At 48.5% G+C, this 15,686-nt stretch overlaps 1 non-coding gene and 1 pseudogene across 1 annotated transcript; both read left to right on the forward strand.

Annotated features, from left to right (window-relative positions):
- Positions 1 to 1,333: 1,333 nt before the first annotated feature.
- On the forward strand, positions 1,334 to 15,226 carry LOC122486021 (annotated as a pseudogene).
- On the forward strand, positions 2,464 to 2,535 carry TRNAW-CCA. Its single transcript has one exon. It is a non-coding gene; the product is annotated as a tRNA-Trp (tRNA).
- Positions 15,227 to 15,686: the final 460 nt, after the last annotated feature.

Here is a 15,686-nt window from a genome sequence, read left to right on the forward strand (position 1 = left end):
GGCTCGAGCCCCCGGTGAGGCTTTGCACTGACAGCGAGGAGCCTGTTTCAGATTCTCTCTCTCTCTCTGCCCCTCCCCTGCTCTCTCTCTCTCTGTCAAAAAATAAACATTAAAAAAAATAAATAGGGGCGCCTGGGTGGCGCAGGCGGTTAAGCGTCCGACTTCAGCCAGGTCACCATCTCGCGGTCCGTGAGTTCGAGCCCCGCGTCGGGCTCTGGGCTGATGGCTCGGAGCCTGGAGCCTGTTTCCAATTCTGTGTCTCCCTCTCTCTCTGCCCCTCCCCCGTTCATGCTCTGTCTCTCTCTGTCCCAAAAATAAATAAACGTTGAAAAAAAAAATTTAAAAAAAAAAAAAAAGAAAGAAAAAATAAATAAATAAATAAATAAATAGGGGCGCCTGGGTGGCTCAGTCGGTTGAGCGTCCGACTTCATATCAGGTCACGATCTCGCGGTCCATGGGTTCGAGCCCCGCTTCGGGCTCTGGGCTGATGGCTCAGAGCCTGGAGCCTGCTTCTGATTCTGTGTCTCCCTCTCTCTCTGCCCCTCCCCCGTTCATGCTCTGTCTCTCTCTGTCTCAAAAATAAAAATAAAACGTTAAAAAAAATTTAGAAAGAAAGAAAGAAAGAAAAAGAAAGAAACCACGAGTCTGTATTGATGCAAATGAGTAATGGAGTCTATAATGTATTAAGTAAATGGGAGAGAAGAACCAGCTCTTTCTTATGGAAGGATTATGATGATAAATGTAGAAGGAAAAAAGAAATAGAAAATCACCATGAGGCAAACACCACAGTAATCGTTGCTGCAGTCAAGATGCATGATAAACATTAGCAGGTGCAAGTTGGAGGAGGGAGAGGATATTTGCATGGTTTCAGAGCACTTACCCCGAATAGTTTTGTGGGGTTTTTTTAACGTTTATTCATTTTTGAGAGACAGAGCATGGGCGGGGGAGGAGCAGAGAGAGGGAGACATAGAATCCAAAGCAGGCTACAGGATCTGAGCTGGCGAGCACAGAGCCAGTCCTGGGCTCGAACTCACGAAACCGTGAGATCATACCCTGCGCTGAAGTCCGCGGCTTAACAGACTGAGCCACCCAGACCCCTCTACCCCCAAGTGATTATTAATTACAAAGAGAAACAGCACAACGGTGGAGAAACAGCAGAAACCACGTTAAGTAAATGATCTAAGTCATAAGACACACTGGGAGGTACTGAGGTCACGACGTCATTTCATTGGGGTTGGGGGGACGCTGTGAAGGGAAAAGGGAGGGAGGGGGAACCACCAGCCGATGAAAAGCGACTTTAACATCAAACCAAAGGAAGCTGCAGTGTTTACGCATGCGCGTTTGGGTGATAACACTATACAAAAACTTTTTTTTTAATCTTTATTTTTGACAGAGAGAGCAGAAGCAGGGGAGGGGCAGAGAGAGACGGAGGCACGGGATCTGAATGAAGCAGGCTCAGAGCCATCAGCACAGAGCCCTGAGCGGGGCTCAAACCCACGTAGGGTGAGCTCGTGACCTGAGCTGAAATCAGACGCTCAACCGACTGAGCCACCCAGGCGCCCCTGGGTGACAAAGGGTGTAAAGAAAAGCCGGGAAGTGATTAGCATAAAGGCGGAGAGTGGTTGCTGCCGCGGGGAGACGGGGCGTTCGTGGACACCCGCGGACCTTGCGGGTGGCGGGCAGTTTCTGTTTCTTGACCTGGCTGGGAGTGGTCAGGGTGTCCTCTTGGCGATGATGATTCATTAAGTCGTGCCTTTGTTTTGTGCAGCTTTCTGAAACGGTGGTGCACTTAACAGTCACCGAGCTTTAAACGTTGGGCATTTGTGCGGAGCCGGGAAGAAGGAAATGGAAAGAAATACTTCCAAAGACTCTCCAAGAAATCATGGGTTTCAAGTTTTATTACCCTTTTCTAGAAGAGCCAAATTTTCAAAACTGAGACTTCGTTTCATAGCTGGGGGCGGGGGAGGGGCTCGTGAGCATTCTCTCTCTATGCCAAGTTCCAAAGTCACTCGGGTTTTTTTTTTTTTTTTTTCCCCTTTACTCCTGTCCGTGGGGACGAGCGTCCTCCCAACCCTCGCCTCTTGGCGCTGACCCGGTTGCGGGTTGTGCGGCCGCTTCCTTCCAGCTGCCCGCCCCCCCCCCCGGGGACCGGGCCCCCGCCGGGTCCCCAACTCTGGTGGCCCCCGGAGACAGCAGCCCGGCCCGCTCTGGGGCCCCTGAAGCCGCCTGTCCCAGGCGGAGATCAAGCACCACGACCGGCAGGTGGCGGTGGCGGCCGCGGCTCCGGGGATACTGGCCCTGCGGCGGGGGAGCCCTGGGCCTCGCGGGGTGCAGCCCTCCGGCCGCGCCTGCGCCCTGTCCGCCCTGCGGCCCCTCCCGGGGGGCAAAGGAGCCAGGCAGGTACGAGGCCGGGAGGTGTAGGACGGAAGAGTCTTAGAAGATCAAAAGTCACGGGAGCCCGATGACCTCGTGGCGCAATGGTAGCGCGTCTGACTCCAGATCAGAAGGTTGCGTGTTCAAGTCACGTCGGGGTCACGGCTCTCCGTTTTCTCTCCAACGCAAGGAAATACAAGGTGTGTTTGTAATTCCGACCCCTCCTTGACTCCCGGTCAAATCCCGCTCCTTAATTCCCTTGCAGCAGACCAGCCAGAGACCTGAGCTTCAGGAGAGGAGCGGTGTCGCTTTCCTAGCTCGTGGGGGCTGGTCTGGGGACAGCAGGAGGCGCCGCTCGGTGGGGACTCCCCTGAAGGGCACCCCGGCCACTTCCCGGTGCACCTTGCCCCCCCCCCCCGCCACCCCCCCGCCACCCCCTGTCACAGAACTTGCCACCAGAAGAGAGGTGTTTTTTTTTGTTTTTTTTTTTTTAAGGCCAACAACAATAGAAAACAGGTACAGGACAAAACTAGTTATCAGAAAATGAAATGTAAATTGTTTTTAAACATAGGAAAAGAAACGACTCCCATAAATAAGTAAATAAATAAGCTTTCAATGAGTTCTTTTTAACCTATGAGGTTGGCTAACCTATGATCAAAAAACTCTCATTAAATCGCATTGCTCACGACCTTGACGCTGGGACGGAGAACAAGGACATTAGCCCAGGAATGGAGGAAACTAAAATAGTTGTAAGAAATAGGTTTCATTCAGCCATTTTAGTAAAGTTAAGTTTTCTGCTGTGTTTTTCCACTTTGCTTCTGTTCTTTTTTGTTCTAGACTTTTCCCATAAATGCCATCCACCCCTCCATATGGCGGCTAATTAGCACCATGTGGACAGATACTTATGCTTCTCTGTACTCTGCATCTGTAATCTCTCAAAGTGTTTCCTGTGTTTTCCCATTTTCCCCACATTTGGGGGGTATCTTCTCAGATTTGTCTGTCATCCGGGATTCCATTTTCTGCAGTTTCACTTCTGCTCTTTAAAGAGAGGGCATTGTGGGAGGCCTGGGTGGCTCCGTGGGTTAAGCATCTTGACTCTTGATCTCAGCTCAGGGCTTGATCTCAGCGGTCGTGAGTTTAAGCCCCACATCGGGCTCTGCACTGGGTGTGAAACATAATTTTTTTTTTTTTTTTTTTTAACAAACAACACTTGCTTTTACCTCTTCCTCACTGAAATTAGACTCAGCAAGTCAACTGGGAATGTGGCTAGCTTGGTCCTGCTCTCCGCCCTTTCTCAGACTGATCAGCTAGAGGGCAGGTTGAAGGTGGAGCTCTCAACCCCATTTCCAGAGTTTAGAAGCCACTGCCCTAGGGGTGCCTGGGTGGTTCAGCGGGTTAAGTGTTGGGCCTAGGCTGTGGGCTTGTGGGTTGTGGGTTTGAGCCCCTCATCGGGCTTCGTACTGGTTTTATTGCAGTGATATTTTCTCCCCCTTTCCTGTGTTGTCCCCTTGCTGTTGTGAACCAGTAAACAACCACGAAATCAGTACTTGAGATCCCGCATCTCAACATGAGTTTTAACTTGAACGTCTGAAATGGATCGTACCTCCTTGGCTAGGACAGAAAACACCTTTCTGTTCACTTAAATCTCCTATAATTAGCATTTTAATTGAACGCAAACAAAAACTTGGAAACACCTAGGTTCCTTTCAAGAATTTTACACCCAAAGAACCTCTTTTGTAGATATTACAGCCTAAGAATTAGTTCCGTGCAAACCTTATTAATCTTAACATTTTCCCAATGCCCTTCAAGTCTCTCATGTGAATCAACAAAATTCTCTTTTCGTACATTTATGAATCAAATTTTAAAAGGTCTACTTGTTAGATAACATTTGACCATTACAATCTCCTTTTGTATTATAAAAGCAGCTCTTCGGCCATCAGTTTTAACCCTCAGCTCATTTATTGCAGATGAACAAGTACCTATTCCTCCAACATTGAGGAAACAGAATCAGCATAAACTTCTAGAAAACCCGAGGCAAGAGTATTTTTTTTTTTTCTGGGCAAAGTATCATTTCCTAGAAAGAAAAGGTACAGAAGAGTAGGAAGACAAAGTTGGGGAAAATGCCTTACACTTACTTCCAAAGGTTTGTCCCACCTGACCCAACACATTGGATTTTTTTCTTTTTTCTTTTTTTTTTTTTTTTTAATTCCTCTAGGGACGCCTGGGTGGCTCAGTGGGTTAAGCATCTGACTTCAGCTCAGGTCATGATCTCACAGTTTGTGAGCTGAGTTCGAGTCCTGCATTGGGATTCTTTCCCTCTCTCCTTCTCTGTCCCTCCCCGACTTGCGTGCTCTCTCTCAAAATAAATAAACTTAAAAAACTTTTGTTTTTAATTTTTTTAAATAAAGGAAAGGAATGGGGCGCCTGGGTGGTGCAGTCGGTTAAGCGTCCGACTTCAGCCAGGTCACGATCTCGCGGTCCGTGAGTTCGAGCCCCGCGTCAGGCTGTGGGCTGATAGCCTGGAGCCTGTTTCTGATTCTGTGTCTCCCTCTCTCTCTGCCCCTCCCCTGTTCATGCTCTGTCTCTCTCTGTCCCCAAAATAAATAAACGTTGAAATAAATAAATAAATAAATAAAATAAAATAAAATAAAAAAATAAAGGAAAGGAAAGGAAAGGAAAGGAATGGAAAGGAAAGGAAAAGAAACTTTAAAGATGGCAGAGTATTTCCACACAGTATTTGATCCATTTTGTGGCCCCGTGGTCCCTCCCAGTGAGGGTGCTTACTTAGCTCCATCCAGCCTGGGACTCGGGAACTGCTTCTTTAGCCAGAGAAATGCTCTCCTGACACGACCTAAGCCAACTGCTTTTGAGCTCCAAGGAATCTGGATTGGATATAAACGGAACTCGGTATTCGCTTTGGAGGGCGTTCTAAACGGGCACCGGCATGAGATAAAAATCATAGAGTGACTTTGTTTTCTATCATTCCTTAAAATATGTATGGTTTGCTAGTTTCCTTCACGGTGACGGAGCGAAAGGGGGGTGGGGAGAGGGGAGGGGAGTGAGGGACAGTTGCCACGAACTTTCTGGTCACTTTGTGATGAGAACCGCTCCCCAGGCTATGACGACAGCATCCATCCATCCGTGTAATAGTCAGGGCAGGTAGTGTCATCGGCCGGGGATCCTACTCTTGGGGACTCATGGAATTTGGAGGGACCCCCTCCGCGCCTACGTTTCGCTTAGCCCGGATGAACACATTTTTGTTTCAGCTGCTTGTTCTTTATTGGGTCAACATCTAAGTTTGTCCCCTCATAGATGTGATCGGCCCTCCAGGCTGCCCCTGTAGATAGCACCTAAGAAGGCACACAGATCATGTCTACACCACGAGAAGAACTCGTGTGTCTCTTGTCTCCCAGTACGTCCCCCCAAAGGTACGCAGATGCCTTCTTTCCACCTGACTCTCTCTTGCCCATTAGGTTTCCTAAGCAAAGATATGCATCAGGCCACCGAGACTCCCAAATCCTGCGGACACATACCAAGCTGTCCAGGGGCACTGGCCTAGCCCCTCTCACTAGGTCCGAACTGTGGCGTGAGCAGCCTCGCCTCCCCTTTGGGCAGCTCTCTCCCAAAGTTCAGAAGCCACATTCAGTCTCTTCTCGGATCCCTTCGATGCTCTCAGTATGGGCGAGGACCTTACTCGGCTCACGGTTTCTCGGCCACTACATTTTTTTTTTCTTTTTTTGCCAGTTCTGCGGTGACTCACCCCTCAACTCACTTTAGCTCTATGTTCTCTCTTGTTAGAGTCTCAGCACAAGCTTCCATTTGAACAGCGTGCTGCGCTTGAGCAGTGGAAGGGAAGGACTGGGGTGGAGGCGGGGGCATTTCTCTTCTCTGCACAGGACCGGGGTCCCCCCAGGGGTCCAGGCCTGGCATGCTACTCCGGGAGGGCAGTAAGAGGGTCCTAACACGTACATCTCCAGCTGTCTACCCTCTGCCTCTGCCCGGTCAGCAGAGCAGGGCTGTGCTCTGACAGAGGAGACCCTCAGTGACCCTCCACCTTGCCTCCCGGACCCAAGCTCTGGTGGAGGGAGTGAGGACGCCCGTTTTTGGGGGGCTCAGTGCTGCGGCATCTCGGTTCTCTCCACCCTCGAAGGAAGTGGCCCACTCTCCATTTCCACGTGGCCCGAAATCCAGACCCGGGCCACACAGACCCAATTATTGCCAGCGACCCTCCACTGCCCTCAGCCTTCTGACCACTGGGCCTTTGAACCAGAATCTCCTGGGGAGGCCGACCTTCCCTGAGGAGGCCCAGAGAGAGCCAATGGCTCTGTGAGAGACTCAGAGGGTGAGAAATGGAGCAGAGCCCCCCCTTCTAGAACCCACTTCCTAGAACAGGTACACAAAGGACATCCTCACCAACCTCAGACCTTTCCGAGTTGTGAGAAGGGGCTGGGCCTAAGGGAGCACCTCCCACTTTCTAGGGACTCGAGAAAATTCCTCAATTCCTCGCCCGCACCTTCCAAGCCAAAAAGACACCTCCTCTAGTCCCAGCCGACTCTCAGCTGCGTGGACACTCCCATCCCTTGCCCCCAAGTCTAGGCAGAGAGATCATCCAGGCATCCCCAGTGAAGGGGAGAGAGAAACTCTGGATCCAGACTCTTGTCCTGGAGCGTGTCGATGGCAAGGTTGCCTTGGAACTTTTGCAGAATCTGGACAGCAGAGATGTTGGGGAGCACGAAGAAGACCAGTGCAGCTCCTATAGGCAGCGACCAATTCAGAAAGGAAGGGGCTAAGGGAAGCCAGCGTGGGAGCTGATGGCTACCACCGAGCCCCCCAGTACTCACCAGCTCCCCTCTCCCTGGCTGCCCCTGGGACACCCCACACACACACACACACTTTGCAGCAGTCCACACTTCGCACCTCCTTAGTTGGCATCAGCCAGCGATCAGTGTGCGACCAGAAGGGAGACGGGGTCGTGGTCGAGAAAAAAGGGTTTGGAGAGAGTGTCCCAAAGGAGCCTGCATCTGGCTCTCAGGTGGCTGGGCAAGGGTCGCTTCTAGAAGCCAGGAAGCTGGGGCTCCTGGGTGGCTCAGTCGGTTAAGCGGCTGACTTCGGCTCAGGGCATGATCTCGCGGTTTGTGAGTTCGAGCCCGCATCGGGCTCTGTGCTGACAGCTCGGAGCCTGGAGCCTGCTTCGGATTCTGTGTCTCCCTCTCTCTGACCCTCCCCCATTCATGCTCTGTCTCTCTCTGTCTCAAAAAATAAATAAACGTTAAAAAAAAAAAAAATTAGAAGGCGGGAAGCTTCCCAGGGGGAACGGAGTCCAATCACCACCAGGTGGCGCTCCAGTGGAAGACTCCCGCAGGTGCAGGATTGCTTGTTTGTTTGCTTCAATATAATTTATTGTCAAATTGGCTTCCATACAACACCCAGCGCTCATCCCAACAAGTGCCCTCCTCAATGCCCATCACCCATTTCCCCTCTCCCCCACCCCCATCAACCCTTAGTTTTTCTCTGTATTTAAGTCTCTTATGGTTTGCCTCCCTCCCTCTCTGTTTGTAACTATTTTTTCCCCTTCCCTTCCCCCGTGGTCTTCTGTTAAGTTTCTCAAGATCCACAAATGAGTGAAAACATATGATGTGTGTCCTTCTCTGACTGATTTATTTCACTCAGCATAGTACCTTCCAGTTCCATCCATGTTACGGCAAATGGCATGATTTCCTTCTTTCTCATTGCCAAGTACTATTCCATTGTATGTATAAACCACACCTTCTTTATCCATTCATCAGTTGATGGACATTTAGGCTCTTTCCATCATTTGTCTATTGTTGAAAGTGCTGCTACAAACATTGGGGTACACGTGCCCCTATGCATCAGCACTCCTGGATCCTTTGGGTAGATCCCTAGTAGTGCTATTGCTGGGTCATAGAATAGTTCTATTTTTAATTTTTTGAAGAACCTCCACACTGCACCAGTTTGCATTCCCACCAACAACGCAAGAGGGTTCCCCTTTCTCCACATCCTCGCCAGCATCTATAGTCTCCTGATTGGTTCATTCCAGCCACTCTGTCCGGGTGTGAGGTCCCAGGATTGTTGAAGCATCCCCAGGACGAGGTTTTGTAAGATGGGGTATTGCAAAGCATGTTGCTGGACCCTCACGGCTTGCATCCTTCTTTTCCCGGGAGACCAGCTGGAAAGAGGCACTTCAGAAGTCCTAAGTCCTAAGCCACACACAGGCGAGGAGGTAGTTCAAGCCTTCACCCTCATCTATGTGGATCGTATTCAGGACACGCATTTACTTAAGAGGGCAAGTCCTTGGTGGGAAAACATCTTGATATTAACCCAGGGCCAGACGGTTATTTTGAAATGTGTAATTTTGTTACGCCTTAATATAGATCACGTTAACAATTGACTTGAAGTTTTGAATTGAAAATTGTGTTTTCCCCTGCTTCATTGAGGCATCATTGGCAAATCGTTTTGCAAACGTTTTTGTTTTAATTTTTTTAACGTTTATTTATTTATTTTATGTTTTTATTTTTTTTTTATTTTTGAGAGAGAGAGAGAGACAGGGTGAGAGTGGGGGAGGGGCGGAGAGAAAGGGAGACAGAATCCGAAGCAGGCTCCAGGCTGTGAGCTGTCAGCACAGAGCCCGATGTGGGGCTCAAACTCACAAACTGCGAGATCATGACCTGAGCCGAAGTCAGATACTTAACCAACTGAGCCACCCAGGTGCCCCAAGATATACTTATTCTTAACATTTTATTCTTTTGGGGTTATCCTTTTTATATATACATATTTTGTTCTGAATCATTTGAGAGCAAATGCATGCATTATGCTTTCTTACCTCTACACACTTCACTGTGCATTTCCCAATAATAAGGATATTATTTTACATAACCATGGTATAGTTATCAACTTCAATAAATTTAACATGGATGTAATACTTTTATCCACTCTACTGCTTGTATTGCACTTTTGAAAAACGGAACCAATATGTCCTTCATAGTATTTTTTCTCCTGCGTAGGATCCAGTTAAGGATAATATATTGTATATAGTCATCACGTCTTTAGTTCTTAACCTGGAACAGGGATTCAACCTTTCTTTGTCTTTTAGGTCATTAACATTTTTGAAGAATGCAATCGTTATTTTTTTTAATTTTTTTTTACGCTTTATTTAATTTTGAGAGAGACAGAGCATGAGTGGGAGAGGGGCAGAGAGGAAGGAAGACAGAATCCGAAGCAGGCTTCAGGCTCTGAGCTGTCAGCGCAGAGCCCGACACAGGGCTCAAACCCACAAATCACGACCTGAGCCGAAGCTGGATGCTTAACTGACTGAGCCACTCAGGCACCCCATTTAGCAAAAGTTTTTTTTTTTAATTTTTTTATGTTTATTTACTTTTGAGAGAGAGAGAGAGAGAGAGAAAGAGAGCATGAGCAGGGGAGGGGCAAAGAGAGAGGGAGACACAGAATCTGAAGCAGGCTCCAGGCTCTGAGCTGTCAGCACAGAGCCTGACGTGGGGCTAGAACTCACAAACCACAAGATCATGACCTGAGCCGAAGTGGGACGCTTAACCGACAGAGACACCCAGGTGCCCCTTAACAGAAATTTTAGTTAAGTATTTGGCATTGTTATTCGGCAATTTCATGGCTATGAAAAATCATAACATGTAAATGAAATTAACATGTACAGGCATACCTTGGAGATATTGTGGGTTCTGTTCCAGACACAGCAATAAAGTCAGCCACATGAATTTTTTTGGTTTCCCAGTGCCTATACAAGTATGTTTATATTATATGTAGCCTATGAAGTGTGCAATAGCATAATGTCTTAAAAAACAACGTATATACCTTAATTTCAAAATACTTTATTGCCGGCCACCTGGGTGAGGCGTTAGTTGAGCGGACGTCCGACTGTTGACCTTGGTTCAGGTCATGATCTCACGGTTCATGGGTTCAAGCCCTGCATCAGGCTCTGCGCTGATAGGAATTCTCACTCCCTCTCCCTCTCCCCAACTCGAGCTCTCTCTCTCTCTCTCAAAACAAAATAAGCTTTTAAAAGTATATGAAAATACTTAATTACTAAAAATGCTAACCATCATCTGAGCTTCCAGCAAAGCAACATCACTGCTCACAGATCACCACAACAAATATCACAATGAAAAGGTTTGAAATATTGCAAGAATTACCAAAATGTGACACCAAGACAACAAGATGAACAAATGCTGTTGGAAAAAATGGCATCATTAGATTTGCCACGAACCTTCAATTTGTAAAATACACAACATCCACAGGGGTGCCTGGGTGGCTCAGTCGGTTAAGCATCTGACTCTTGGTTTCAGCTCAGTCTCAGGTCATGATCTCACGGGTTGGTGAGTTCGAGCCCCACATCAGGCTCCGCACTGACAATGCAGAGCCTGCTTGGGATTCTCTCTCTCTCTCTCTCTCTCTCCCTGCCCCTCCCCCCACTGGCATTCACGCTCTCTCTCTCTCTCCCTCAAAATAAACTTTAAAAAAATAATTTAATACTGATGATTATAAAATAGACACACAGATAGATGTGGAATGACCCCCTCATAAAGGACAACATCGAGGGCCAACTTGTAAACTTGAGGAAATTACTAGTGTTGGAATATTATCGCTTTGCCATCATCATAGTAAAACTGGATCATGCAAGAATCATCCATGAATGTTAAACGTTAGGGAACCAGCGGGAAATTATACTGAGGAGCAAGATGTTTATACTGTCTTGAAGTATCTCAAACACACACTTCTTATTAGTTGCAGGCAAAAAGACATTATAACTTATAGACATGGGATAAAACTTTCACTGGGTAATCAAAGTTATTACCAAGGAATTTTTTTTTCTTTTTACCGACTACCGTGAGGGACAGATGGACGTCGTGTTCCTCTGTAGGCGAGGCAAAACTTTACCTCTACCCTCTTAGAGTCTTTGGCTGGACCTGAGAATTAAATTGAGACAGATTAAGGGGGGTGGGGGGATGCGGATTTATTTAATGTAAATTTCACGTGCCCCCCCCCCCAGCTCTCATAAGAAAACAAAGACCCAGAGAAATGGCAAAATCTAAATGCTGTTTAACTAGGTTAAATTGTGGAACAAAGACAAGCAATTGTGGAAAAGTAGCTAAAATGTAGGGGGAGGTTAAGGGAAGATAAGAATTATCAACAAGGTCTGTTTGCAAAGAATTCTCTCCGCCTTGACTCCCAGTCTGTGGTGATAAAAATGTCTCGTTCCTCCTCCTGTAGGGAAGATATCTTTCACATGGGTTTTATCGTCTATTTCCAGGAAGAAAGGGGGGGGGGGGTAAGTGTCAGAGTCTTATACCTGCTGTTTAGCAGCATATTTTGGGCGACATATTCTGCCGCCCTTCACTTCCAATTGTCAAACCCTGACAAAGAACCAGGATCACCCATCTTGTCTTTCTTTTTTTTAAATGCTTATTTGTTTTTCTTTTAATTTTTTTTTTAGATTTATTTATTTTTGATAGAGAGACAGAGCACAAGTGGGGAAGGGGCAGAGAGAGAAGGAAGACACAGAATCCGAAGCAGGCTCCAGGCACTGAGCTGTCGGCAGAGAGCCCGACACGGGGCTCGAACTCATAAACCATGAGGTCATGATCTGAGCTGAAGTCGGACGCTCAACGCTCAAACGACTGAGCCACTCAGGCGCCCCAGAATTTTCTTTTTTTTTTTTTTTAATGTTTATTTATTTTAAGAGAGAGGGAGTGCGCATGAATGGGGAAGGGGCAGAGAGAGAATCCCAGGCCAGTTCTGCACTGCCAGCTCAGAACCTGATGCGGGCTCAACCCCACAAACTGTGAGACCATGACCTGAGCTGAAATCAAGAGTCAGACACTCAACCCACTGAGCTACCCAGGCGCCCTATAGTCTATACTGGGTTTTCACCTCTCCGATCAATGATCTGAGATTCCTCCCTCTTTCCATGATAGCCTTCCAGCTTATTCCTACAGTCCCAGGTTCTCTGACCACATGGGAACTCCCAGGGCATTGAATTCACTTCTCAAGAACGAGTTCCCACCTCTCCTCTTTTTTATTGCCCACTTTCATCCACAGTTATCTGGAAACAAACTCTAAGTGGACCATGACCTCCTTTTGAGAGAGTTCTTTTTCCCCTGCGTCCTTTGACATCTCAGGCTCCTGACTGTCCTCAAGCTACCATAAACACTTCTTGCCAGTGTCTGCTGCAAGGCCCGTCTCAAAAGGACTAGTTGAACCATTCCAAGATTGTCCCCACCCCTGTGCTCTCCTCCGACTATACAGGATCTTGGAAATCTCGTGCATTTCTTCAACTGCTTCAGTTTCTTCCATTGTTATCTCTCTGGTGACAGGGTCTAAACACTCAGGTTTATACTTCCTTCCTGCAGTGCTATATCTACACAAAGTTAAAATGAAATGTATCCCAAACTGAACCTTAACTCCCTCCTCTACACAAATACAATCCACCGCTGTTGTTATCTCTACACAGAGCTCTATTGTGATCAGTTCATTTCCACACCGACACCCAAACAGTTCTCCCACCCCATGTTCATAACACCTCTTGGGTCTCAGATTCAACGTCAGCTCCTTGAGCAATGCAATCGTTGGTATTGAAATTTAAAGGATAATGTTTCAACCTCCAAAAAGCAATTCGAAAACCGATTTCACCCATTTCTTTTTCACATGAGGGAGTGGACTTGGTAACATAATTTCTAACCACTACCGGTCACAATGCCCCGCCCCCCCCCTCCCAAGAGAGAAAGCTGAAAAGCTGAAATTAATGAAGTCATCTGAGATTGTCACTGGGTCATGAGCAATCTTCAAACATGTCAATCGTGGCAAGTGAACACGAGGTCAGGTTAAGAAGTATATATATATTTTTTAATTTTTTTTTTAACGTTTATTTATTTTTGAGACAGAGAGAGACACAGCATGAACAGGGGAGGGGCAGAGAGAGAGGGAGACACAGAACGGGAAGCAGGCTCCAGGCTCTGAGCCATCAGCCCAGAGCCTGGCAGGGCTCGAACTCACAGACTGCGAGATCGTGACCTGAGCTGAAGTCAGCGCTTAACCGACTGAGCCACCCAGGCGCCCCAAGAAGTATACTTTTAAAGTAGTAATTGATGAGTTTGTTTCCATTAAAGCCAGGAGGGTCCATTTATTATCAATTTTCTTTTGCTGTAAGCTGAATTTAAAATCACGTGACTTTTAAATCCTCTGTCTTTGCAATTTTTCAATCCGTTTCCAAGTGGTGCCGCGTTCCCCGCTCTGAGAGCGCTGGGCTCCCCTGGTTCGGGGCATACTTGGGACGGGGAGGCACGACACTTCGCCCACTCCCGCCACCGCCGTCCGCCCTGCTCCCCCCTCTGCATTTTGCAGACACTCCCAGGGACGTTTTTCCAAAACAGCGAATGCAGAAGCTTTTATTTTTCTGGAGTGTCCTCGTGTGTCCTGTCGTATGCTTCCTCACGTCATAGTTTATCAAGGCTTGCTTTATAACAGCAGCCGTTCACCGAGGCGTGTGAGACGAGGGACAGAGCCCCGCACTCAGCCGCGGGGGCTGGGTGGACACCCAGCACTTTCCTCCCGTCCAGGGGACAGAGCGCCCAAAGCCCTGGCCGAACGCGCAGGCGCGCTCCGCGGATCAGAAAGGGAGAGTTCGCGCGCCCTCTTGTGGCCGTCGGGGCTCAGCGCACGGAGTTTTACAGTGTTGGCGTGTGCCCCCTGCTGGCCGTCTGCTGAATCACTGGACCTGAACTTTCCATTTCCTCCAGAGGACTCCATTTGTGGGTGTGCGTTATTCACCGTAGTCTCTTACAATCCCTTTCCGTCGTGTAAAGTGGAAAGCAAGCATGCGCAACCGTTTCCCCCAAACATGGAGCCTTACCTGAATCGGGATGGGTTCAGGTGGGGCTACTGGCTGTGCCCCTGCGTGCGGCCTATCCGCATATCCCACCCCCCACCCCCCAAGCGTTCGCCTGCCCTTCACTCCAGGAGACCGTCAGGCAAATTTTTACCTGCCAGGGACTGCGCATCTTCTACCAAGACTCTGTGGGTGTGGTGGAAGTCCTGAGATCGTTGTGCTTTTACGTGGCTTTCCAGCATCCAGCTCTGATTGGTACGAGATTTGGAAGGTCCGACCCTAAGGTTTCATCGAGTGATCACCCTTGATTTCTCGAGCTTTGGCTTTAGTGACAAACGGAGACCACATCACTATTCCATATTTGAGCAGGCCAGCATCGTGCAGGCACGATGTGGCCCCTGGGGGCGACAGAACCGCAGGGTCAAGCTTTTGTCTCCTGATTGTGGAGATATCGCTGCTCAGGAGCCGCTCTGCAGGTTCGGGCAGAATCGAGCCGGCGGACTTACCATCAAGAGACTCTCTGTCAAATGGAGGTATCTTTGCTGAGACTCGCCGGCGTCACCTTCTCCAACAGCTTCTCCAGGATGGGGGTGTGCTCTCACCCCTCCTCGCGCGATGTGTTCTTTGTATTCTCTCCAGGTCTCACCCCAGTCTTTGGGCCTGCCCCTCCCCCCTCCCCGAGGGTGAGCCGTGGGACATGCGGGCAGGGATCTGCCACAATAACGGAAACTTAGTTGTCGACGGTCTCTTACAGGACATCCACCAGAGGAGGAACTTTAGAAGACCCTGGGTGGGAGCTCTGGCTTCTGTGACGATTCCCAGACTGGTGATGAGCATATAGTAAAAAGCCCGCCGATGCTCAGGCTAAGGATGGCCCTGACAGTCCGCCTCCATTCTTCTAACATCTGAGCCAGGGTATGGACTTGCCTTGGTGTGCTATTAGAAAATCCTGGGGCGCCTGGGTGGCGCAGTCGGTTAAGCGTCCGACTTCAGCCAGGTCACGATCTCGCGGTCCCGCAGTTCGAGCCCCGCGTCAGGCTCTGGGCTGATGGCTCAGAGCCTGGAGCCTGTTTCTGATTCTGTGTCTCCCTCTCTCTCTGCCCCTCTCCCGTTCATGCTCTGTCTCTCTCTGTCCCAAAAATAAATAAACGTTGAAAAAAAAAAAAAAAGAAAAAAGAAAATCCTGATGAGGGGCGCCTGGGTGGCTCGGTTGGTTAAGCATCTGACTTCAGCTTAGGTCAGATCTGGTGGTTCGTGGGTTCGAACCCCGCTCAGGCTCTGTGCTGACGGCTCAGAGCCTGGAGCCTGCTTCAGATTCTGTGTCTCCCTCTCTCTCTGCCCCTCCCTCCTCATACTCTGTCTCTCTCTCTCTCTCTCAAAATAAATATTTTTTAAAAACATTTAAAGAAAAAAAGAAAATTCTGATGAGCCCTACTAC

This window comes from Prionailurus bengalensis, chromosome E1 (assembly GCF_016509475.1).
Source record: "Prionailurus bengalensis isolate Pbe53 chromosome E1, Fcat_Pben_1.1_paternal_pri, whole genome shotgun sequence".
Taxonomy (NCBI): domain Eukaryota; kingdom Metazoa; phylum Chordata; class Mammalia; order Carnivora; family Felidae; genus Prionailurus; species Prionailurus bengalensis.